This window comes from Ambystoma mexicanum, chromosome 10 (assembly GCF_040938575.1).
Source record: "Ambystoma mexicanum isolate Mex_15411 chromosome 10, UKY_AmexF1_1, whole genome shotgun sequence".
Classification (NCBI taxonomy): domain Eukaryota; kingdom Metazoa; phylum Chordata; class Amphibia; order Caudata; family Ambystomatidae; genus Ambystoma; species Ambystoma mexicanum.
The window spans coordinates 865,036,421-865,045,622 of record NC_090932.1 but is presented as its reverse complement, the minus strand read 5'-3'; positions in this window follow the sequence as shown (position 1 = coordinate 865,045,622).

The window sequence follows — 9,202 nt, the reverse complement described above, 5'->3', positions numbered from 1 at the left end:
ATTATGTAATCGAGACATGAACGGGTTACAGGTTGATGTGAAAGGAATATATAATCTAAATCCACTGGGTGTGCAAGTCCCCATGTATCAATAAGACCTGTCTCCAGACATTCTTTAAGGGCCTTGAGTGACTTAGAATTTTTTAATTAACATTTGGATTTTCTGTCCAAGAAGAGGTCAAATACATGGTTCATGTCCCCACATTAAATAATGTTAGGGAAGCTGGATGTAAGAATACTCTGTTTGATAAAGATCCAAAAATGTGGATCAGGAAGAGTGGTACCATAAATGCACATTATTGTGATGATGTCCCATCCAATATGTAATTTGACCCAGGCCCATCTTCCCATAGTGTCCACATCTTGACCAACAATCTTAGATTATCGCTTTTTACTGATCAGAATAGGTACACCATTCCTCTTACTCACAGCATCACTTGCTATTACATCCTTTATCCAAAATGATTTGAGGTCCGTAGATTCTGGGATGGAGGGATGGGTTTCTTGCAAACATGCAATGGAGGGATTAAGCTTGTTCAAATGTTAGATGATCTTACATCTCTTAACCAAAACTAAGTGCACTACTCTCTAAGATAAGGCACATTTTTTAGAAATACAGTTGCCAAGCGTCCCTTTGTCTCGTTTGAATGAATCCTTTACCCAGTCCTGGTGTTTTGGCTTTATAGGCTACCCATGACCATAAAACAAATGTAGTACAAATCCCAGAAAGCAAGTTCCCATTGACTGAAAAAACAGAGCAGTCAGAAAGAGTGACACATGGCCTGGTGGTTCTTTTCAGCTGTACATGTGGTACTTTAATTCTTCTTCCCTATATCAGATGCCTACAATGACCAAGTGACTCTATAGCATGGTAATGAGGCTTTTCCAGTCCTGGCTTTCACTTAATATTCTAATGAATCTGTGCAGATCTGGGCTAAGGCAGTGATGTCATGAGGTGACAGAGGTCATCAGTGGAAGGAAGTGTGCCTGTGATTTGATTCCATTGGTGTCAGTTGGACGTTACCTAGTAGTGGGCATCGGTAGAGATATCCATGTGAACACTACACATTAAAGAACACTTACCTGGAACTAACATTTTAGCATCTTTCTTCTTATGGAACTCTGTTTCAATTACAGCATAATTGGTGACAAGTCTGAGCTTCTGCTGTCCGGTCAAGTCCTGCTCCAATTGATGTAGCCAGCACTGAGAATCCACCATCCCCAAGTTAAACAGCCCACCATACAGGACAGTGGCAGGGTGGCTGTTGCGAGGAGTTAGTTTAGCTGACTGCTGCCGATGGAGTGAGGTGGTTGCTGCTGTGTTAAACTTTGATTGACCACTCTTGCTGGAGGTCCGTGGGGTGCGGTCTACAACAGCGGCTGTGTAGCTGTCAGCACACAAGGAGCCATTGGAGGAGATGATCCAGCAGCTTGACACTGGTGTGCAGTGACGGTGCAGGGTAGGATTGTGTGCTGCTGTGTAGTGAGCTGCAGATCCGCAGTGCAGATGTGGCACAAAGGGGTGTTTCCACCACGGCTGTAGTGAACTGCCAGTGTTTCGGAACAGAGAGGCTGGAAAAATAAGGGCCATTGAGCCGCAGCTTATGAGCTTCACAGAGTTCATTCCCCTCTGAGCTCCAGGGCCAAACGATTCACAACGAACATCAAGTTAGTGTTGTGACTGAACCTGTGGTCACACACGCCAACCACGATGTGAGCACACAGCAGGAATGGTATTGCTGCGTTCACGCAGCAAGACAGTTGCAGGGATCACCCGGGCCTGGGCACCTATCGGTCAGGACCATGATCACACAGGCAGGCCAGTGTGCTGCTCCGATCACACAATATCTGATGATGAAGCCATGGTCACATTGCCGGAACTGGTGCCAGGATCAAGGAGTCCTTTGTTTATTACATGGGTTAGATGCACGTACGGCCGTAGGCACACAGCGTTGCATACAAATGATGAGTCCGACACCAGAGTTGCCACACAGGGAGTCTGCTGCCGTACTAATGCACATGCCAGCTGAGACTCCTTTTATTGGGAGCCATTCACGACACAGTAATTTATTTATTTAATGCATTTCTAATATGCCCAAACCCGGAGCTATCACGGGGTAGTTACAGATAGCTTCTAGTCATGACTCACATTCTTAAAGGGGACATCATCACATTCCACTTTTTTAACGATAAACAAAATAAAGACATTATCAATGAGCATTAAATAAATCAACAGTCACGAACAGCAATACTTGGTCCACTTGGGAACCGTGGGGTAAAACAATAACCACATACATTAAGGCTCAGTCAATTACAAACATTAAAACACCCACAACTACCATTAGACCTCTCTTGGCAGGTGATGGTCGGAGTTGGTGGACTGCTGGTGGCATATGGGCAGTTCTAACACCCATTGACACGCTAGGTGACTGGGCCCATTTTAAGCATTCAAACAAGATGCAGAGTCACAGCTTCCAATATACATTTCTGCTGAGTCCCCTTGGAGCATTACAGCCTATGTAGGGTCACAGTTCATCACACACATCACTGCCCCAGTGATACCTTTGGACAAGATGTTACTTATGTACACTTCACATTTATTTTATCAGTCCCTGGATGTTGATGGGCGATGGGGATGTCGGGATGCTGGCGATGCTGCAGAACCAAGGTCGACACATTTCATTACTAGGGCCATTTTAAGCATGGGGACATGCAGGTTGGCAGCTTCAGCCATCTCTCACCGGTCATAGTTCCTTTATTAGTACAGTACCATGCAGGCCCGGGGAGCACATCCTCAGCTGGCAGGTAAAGCCACACCTGGTGATGCCGAGGGCTCCATCTGCAACGGGGGTGGGCCGCCGGAGAAGCAGCTGGAGATAGGCAGCAGAGGCCGTACCGCGGTTACCATCCATCGTCTCTCATCCCAACATGTTTCCTTCTCCATCCAAACACGAGCACCCTCCCCAGGAATAAAAGTTGTACCGAAATGAGTAAACTGCCTCCACATCTTCAAATGAAGCACTCACATGTCCGAGTTTGAGAACATGTATTTGTTTCAACCACCTTGCAGTTATTTTAAATACCGGAGAAAACCGGAGAAAACACTGCTGGGACCTAGTGTGCACAAGCACTCCATGTTGGAGTCGCAACACTGCCACGTGATGCAGACAGTCACTCTTGTTTCCCGCTTTTTCCCCCCTTTTTAGCTCCCAGCTCAGAGCACCTGCAGACATTGCCCCTTCTGACAAGTGCAGGCATGCCCTTTCTTCATTGTTTCAGCTCTGATCCCACAACGTACTGCAGAGCAATTCCTGTTTCCTTAATTTTTCTCTTACCGCTCCGAGCACGGAGCGCACACCATTTTTGCACAGGTCACGAAGCGCCCAGCAATATCTTTCTCCTTTTGCTGTTTCTCAGAGCTCTGCCCCAAAGTGCATAGACAATGCTTCCTCTTTCCACTTTTTTACAAGCTCCATTCACGGAGCATAAACAGCAGTCACCCTCCTTTATTGCGCCAGCTCAGATGCTTGGGCGTATTGCCAGCAGTTTTTTTTTCTTTTTTTCAGGCTCTCTATACGGGGCGCACTCACTGAACTTTTCAGCTTGCTCCGATCAGAGCGTGCAGCAATTACTTCTTCATTCCCTCGGCTCCAAGCATGGCTCGCATTTAAATCACTGTTGCGGCCCGGGCTCATATTTTTATTTATTTTATTGCTTTATTGATTTATAGCACGCCAAAGCCCGCAGGAATCCGGCGCGTACAGCAGTACAAAGACAAAAAAAAGAAGATGGGACAACAAATCATCACTGCAGGTGGCTACTCATTTATCTAAATAATAGTGTTTTTAGTTTATTTCTAAAGATAAGGTGGTTTGATGCCAATCTCAAAGGGTCAGGTATCTCGTTCCACAGTTGAGCTGTTTTTACGGCAAAGGAGTGTCCAAGCCCATTTGCTCTTTTGGCACTGGTGTATCCGACCAGGCCTTGCACTTCAGAACGCAGTGACCGACCTGGGTTTGTAAGGAGTAATTTAATCTTTGAGGTAAGCGGGGGCTTCGCCATACATACAGTGGTACACAATGGTCAGCGATTTGAAGGAAATACGTTCCTCCAGGGCTAACCAATGCAGTAACTTTTGGTCTTCGGAAATGTGCTCCCTTCTTGTCTTCTCTCTAATAGTTCTCACTGCTTTGTTTTGTATGGTCTGACATTGCCGGATGCAGCCCTTCTAGGGCCCGGGAGGCACTCCTTCTCCATTTCATGCAGCTCTGAGCATGGAGCGTGCAGTGTCATCAGCCACTGTGACGTCTTTCAATCTCGGAGGACACAGAGATCACCATCCACGTGGCCTGGGTACACACAGGGGGGCTTTTCCTTACTATTCAGCTATGATCATGGAGCGCACGGGATTCACTGCGCCACGGCCCAGGTACATTCACACAGAAGCGCCGACACTGGCTGCACAGCACTCACCATTGGACAGTGAGGTGCTGTGAACTGTGATGAATCCAGTGGATTCATCAAGAATTCCCTGGTGGTGACCCCTCTCCCATGTGGCCAGGGGACGGCAGTCGCTACCTGATCCTGACCCTGGGGGTGGATATAGGACAGAGGATCACATGGGAGATAACAACTACTGGGAAAACATTTTGACTTCATTGGAGAAGACACAGCATTCCCCCTTCCCTGTGAAGAAGACCAGCTGACATCAAAGACCTTAACAACCTATTGTCAGCTAACTGTGCCCCCTTGTAGAGGAAGTGCAGAAGACTATTTTCTAAACGTCTTTGGCCACAACTCCATCTTTGACCCACAAGCCACATATGTTTCAGGTATAACCTTATCTAAAGTCCCTAAGAAAAACCATTTAAGAGTCAACACATACCTATCATCTTTTTCTAATGTACTGTTATGTGAGAACCCTAAGAAAAAAACACTTTAAGGTTAACACATGCACAACACGTTTTTCTGATATGTCCTTACGTGAAAACCCAATGGAAAATCAGACAGGAAATTGAGAATTCAATGTCATCCATGGACTCCCAACTCCCATAATCACTCAGGTACTGAGACGAGGAAGAGGAGTAAGGAGTTTGTGCAAAGGAACAGGAACTTAAAGTATCACATGCAGACTAGTTGTTTTGCCATACCTTCAGTGCGTGGGACATTTAAAAGATGGAGAAAGCACTATGGAAGTGAACTGTGCAGGAGAGGATGTTAAGCCCCAGGTCGGGTCTCGTGGACACATAGAAGGCCACCGGAACGGAGGAAGAAAAGGTGTGTGCAAGCCAAGAGGGTCGTGGAGACAAGAAGAGCCATGCTGGAGCTCCAGGAGGTCGGACCGCTCACTGAAGCAGCTCTCTTCATTCCCGAACGAAAAGGGAACCCGGCGAGACACCATGGAGCCACGTAAGCAACAGGGAGAACGTCTGCACACTTCCCAATGGAAAGCGGATGAAGGAGCCATCCCCAAAGGCGCAAAGAGTATCAGAAACACAGGGAAAACACAGTGAGTCTGCCAAAAGCAGCGGAAAACCCGGAGGTGTTCCAGCAAGCGCAAGAACACACATTGTTTGAATGGTACAAAGTTGCTAATGTTGGCAAATCCCAAAGTTTACAAAACCAATACCCAATTAGAAGAATGTTTCAATGCAGACAAGACAGCGTAAGAAGAATGTTTGAATGATAATTAGGCAAAGTCCAAAGGCACACCCCAACCCAGTACAGATGCGTGCAATGCCAATGTGGGTGAGTGGTTTGAACAAGCATTGCCAAGATAGATATAAGTATATTAAGCACCTCCCGGTATATGCTATTTTGATGTAACTAAAGAACTGAGAAATATATAAGAGATCCTGGCAGGTGAGTATACCAGGCAATTTAAGTTGTGTACAGAGTTCTGGCAGGAGAGTATACCAGATAATCTGCAAACCTATCAAAAAAGCCTTGGCAGGCGAGTATACCAGGCAATAGATATTGAACCAAGATTCCTGGCAGGGGAGTATATCAGGCAATCTACAAAGCTACACAGAGTTTCCCAGAACGAGTTATACAGAGCTTTGGTGCTTAAACAAGAACTCTGTGAGTCCAAAGCAGGTCTAAAAGGAACATCTACATAAAAGAACACTTTTGCAAACCTACTTGAAGAATCTAGGGGAAGGGGAACATCCTCTGGGCCCAAGGGTGTTTTACCTTGGAGAACATTTTCGTTACTGTCATTATTTTTGGTTTTTAAACATCATCAAGACAAATACATTTCCATGCACCCTCCATTATTATGTTTATAATGTGAGGGCCAGGATAGGACATTTTGGACTCAGGACAGATTATTAGTTGTGACTTCCTGACACAGACAGATCTTTAGTTTTGCTTTCTAGGTAGGGAAATTCCTCTTTTCATTTAATACATTTCTTTGCTTGAAAACATGAACACCTTGTGTCTGCCTCTCATTGCTGACCTCTCACAGAGCACACAGAAGAACTGGTATCGCTGCATTCATGCAGCAAGATTGTTGCAAGGATCACACTGGCCTGGGCCCCTATCGCTCGGGACCATGATCACACAACAGCTGATGATGGAGCCATGGTCACCTGGGCCTAGTTAATGGATCCGTGATCACGCGGATCAAATGCACATGTGGCTGTGGGCACAAAGCATTAGATACAAATGATGAGTCAAACAGCAGAGTTGCTATGAAGGGAGTCTGCCACCGTAGTAAGGCACGTGCTGGCTGAGGGTCCTTTTATTGGCTGCCAGTCATGACACAGTCATGACTCACACTTTAAAGGGAACATCATCACATTTAGGCAGGGTGTCGCCATGCAAGTGTGCAATGGAAAGGCACTCTTGGTAGTATTAAAGGTGCAGCCTTAGAAATAAGCAGCAGAATATGGGAGGCAGCCGTGAACATTAATTTGAGTCCCAAGAAGTGTGAAGCAGCAGGCGTATTCGACATTAAGCCGAACTGTGGCAAGGACACACAGTAGGTATTAGTATTCGTGGAACACAGAATACGAATGAGGTGTGACCTGGTCATCAATGTTGGAAGCGAAGCTGACAGTCCTGAACACTTAGCCTGGGACAATTTGCGCAACATTTGTGCGAGGACCTTCAATGGCGCAGATCTTGATGAGGGCTTGGCTGCAACCCTGGAAAGATGCCCAATTTGTGGGGCAATGCTGGGGGAAAAAAGACCCAGACCCAACACTAGAGGAGTTTGATCCTGGTCTTTCGTCCCTTTTGTGGGAGATGTGCTCACTGAAAGCTACCAAGGATTCACTAGCCCATGTAGGCTGAACTAGCACGCACCAATGAGATTTGTGTCTTGAGCTATTGGAGTGGAGTTTTTGACATTTTCAATAAGAATCATAGCTTTATGGTGCTTTATTGAATTTTGTTTTATTTCCAGTGTGATATAAGTTATACAAACTTTACACACATTAACTTACATACATTAATAAACAATTAAGAACAATTACCACAACATATCTATAATAAACAATAGAAAAAAAAACATATTATTGCATTTACATTTTTACATTCTTAATTTACTAACATTAAAGTCATATTTAAATCTATCTCTACTACATCTCTGTTAACCCATAAAACAATACTCATATTATTTAATGTGCAGCAGCTAAACATTGCTCATATGTCACAGTTCACAATCTCACAAAATGGATAGAATTAATCCGAATGGTCTTCCTGTTAAAGGAATAGTGCGCTCAAAAATATTATTGTCCCAACAGATGGGCAATAATGAAAAAGATGCATTAAACATAATTTAAATGAAAGTTCCTATGTAAACTTTTGAGCAAATGAGGCTCAAAGCTTTTACATGTGAGCATCGACTTTGCAATTTCAGGCAGCCTTCTCAGCTCATGTTAAGCTCTGCCCTGGTGACACTAAACAAGCAGCAAAAGCCCCCTACTGGGAGCTTTTGCTTACTGCAGCCAGAGAAGAGCTGTACATGAGCTTGGGAGGCTGCCTTCACCTTCATTTTACGTTTTTGGTGCTCCCCAAGCCCAGGGAAGCACTTAAAATGAAAGGCAAAAAATCAAAGGCGCAGCAATTATAAACACAACGTTGTTGTATTTGTGATTGCCGTGGTTGGAAAACCACGGCAATCACAAATACAACAAAGTTGTATTTCTGACTGCAGCGGCTTTCGCTTTGGGTCTCCTGGGCTCCCCGGGTTGGGGGAGTCCAGGAGACTCCAAGCGAAAGCAGCCGCAGTCAGAAATACAACCTTGTTGTATTTCTAAATGCTGCGGTTTTCTTTCTACTTTTCTCGGGCTCCGGGAAATGTAGAAAGAAAACTGCAGCATTTTTAAATACAACAACGTTGTATTAGGTTTGCTGTGGTGTCAGCTTTGAGTCTCCTGTGCTCCCCCGAGTGTCCTCCAAGCGAAAGCCGCCACAGTCAGAAATACAACTTTGTTGTATTTCTAAATGCTGCAGTTTTCTTTCTATGTTTCTCGGGCTCTGGGAAATGTATAAAGAAAACCGCAGCATATTTAAATACAACAACGTTGTATTTATGTTTGCTGTGGCTTCAGCTTTGAGTCTCCTGGGCTCCCCTGACCCAGGTGAAACATAAATATGTTATAAATGCTGCAGTTTTCTTTCTAAGTTAGAAAGAAAACCGGCGCATTTATTTTGCAGTGCTTTCAAAAAAGGATTAAATTTAAAGCACTTACCAGCAGCAGGTCGTGTCAATCTCTGCTCTCCAGCAATAATGAAGCTGGTAGCTTTTGTCTATTACAGCTGGCTGGCTTTTGCTTCATTAGTGCCGCAAGGGCAGAAATTAACACAAGCACAGGAGGATCATCCATTTCACAAAATGGATGCCTCCTAGTGCTTGAAATTGTTGAGTTTGAGCCTTGTTTGCTCAAAACTTTACATAGGAACTTTGTTTAAAAATATTTTTTATATATATTTTTGATTATGGGCCATTTTTTTATTCAATACAATTTTAGAGTGAACTATCCCTTTAAACATCTTAACCGGAAGTGAAATGATGGTCAATGTTGGTGTTGATATAGGAGTTATAAGTGTATGGAGCATCACAGGCAGTGCTTTAAATGGAAATAAAAGAAGTGCGGGTGCTCACCAAGCTAGGAAGCCAGACATTCTGGTGCAGTGCTTTCGATGAAGGCCGTTCTGATATTGCACCTTGGGCACAGGTCCCTTTTAGGCAAACT